Source organism: Sturnira hondurensis, unplaced genomic scaffold (genome assembly GCF_014824575.4).
Source record: "Sturnira hondurensis isolate 20B ecotype Veracruz unplaced genomic scaffold, ASM1482457v3 Scaffold0020879, whole genome shotgun sequence".
Classification (NCBI taxonomy): Eukaryota; Metazoa; Chordata; class Mammalia; order Chiroptera; family Phyllostomidae; genus Sturnira; species Sturnira hondurensis.
In genome coordinates this window covers 638,473-639,783 of record NW_028093510.1, presented here as the reverse complement: position 1 = coordinate 639,783, position 1,311 = coordinate 638,473, and positions in this window count along the sequence as shown.

The following is a 1,311-nucleotide window of genomic DNA, read 5'->3' as shown; positions in this document are numbered from 1 at the left end:
TTGTTCATAACTGGCAAAAACAAGTGTAGAATCCCAGACAAACCATGTCATTAGGGCTCTGTGTCTCTTCTCAGTTCCCATCTTAGTTTATATCACCTTGGCTTCATTCTTAATTTCGGGACTTGCCACATGATAGGCAAGATGGTCCCCCATACTCGCTGATTTTAACAGTCCCAACAATGACCACATATAATTCCCAGAGGAGATTCTTAGGGTCCTGTCAGCCCATCCTTGAACCAAACACTTTGGCTGGTGAAGAGTATATTCCTATCTTTCCATCTTTCTGTTCCACCATCTTACTTAATATGATGACTTTTGTCGTCATCCATGTAACTTCATGGATGCAAGAAAGGTGCTGTAGATCTAAACATTATGATTGTCTTCAAGGCAGGAAGAAAGGAGAGGGGCAACCCTAACCTTACCTGTCACTTTTTTCAGGAATACAAAAACTTACCCAGAAACATCCCGAGAAGACTTCTCTTAAACTACTGGCCAGCATTGGATCACACTGCTACCCTCAGCTGTACCGGAAGCTAGAAAATCTAGTTGTAACAAACTGGAATAGAATTTCATCTCACATACACACACACACACACACACACACACACAAAAGCCTGTCTTTACTCTCTGTGACCAACATTAATCCTCTCCCACCCCTCGCTCCTCCGCCTTTCCCCAGGGTTACATACTCTTGCTCAGAGTATCCATCGCATCTTGGCCTCCCTTATCAAAGTGATACATGCACAGGACAGCAACTGGATTTCTAAAGAGGTGTCCCTATCGGTCTTGTTCATAGCTGTAGCCCCAGCACTTGCTTCATTCCACCGATGTTCTCTAACTTACCTACCACGTGTCAGGTCCTGTGCAAATAGGGAGGCTCTCAGTGAACGCTTCTTGGAAGGATGAATGGATGAATGATGGATGGTGGATGAATGGATGGTGGGTGGGTGGGTGGGTGGACAGATGGGTGGAAGGTGGAAGTCTAGGTGGCTAGATGGTGGTGGATGAATGGCGGATGGATGACGGGGGTGCATGGTTAGATGGATAGATGATGGATGGGTGGATGAGTATCATCACCATTCAATGGCTCCACCCAGAGCAGCTAGCCTGTGGCTCCCTTGCCCCCTCTTCTCACTCCTCTCCCCCCAGTGTTTTAATTATGCTTTCTTAAAAGTCCTCCTTTCCCTTTCCCATGGATTAGATGGCCCCTGCTGGTCCTCCGGCAACAGCTAGTTCTTTCCCTCCCTCCTGCCACCCAGCATCCAGCTGAATCTTGAATCAATACCAGTAAACTGGGTGTGAACTGAAGGA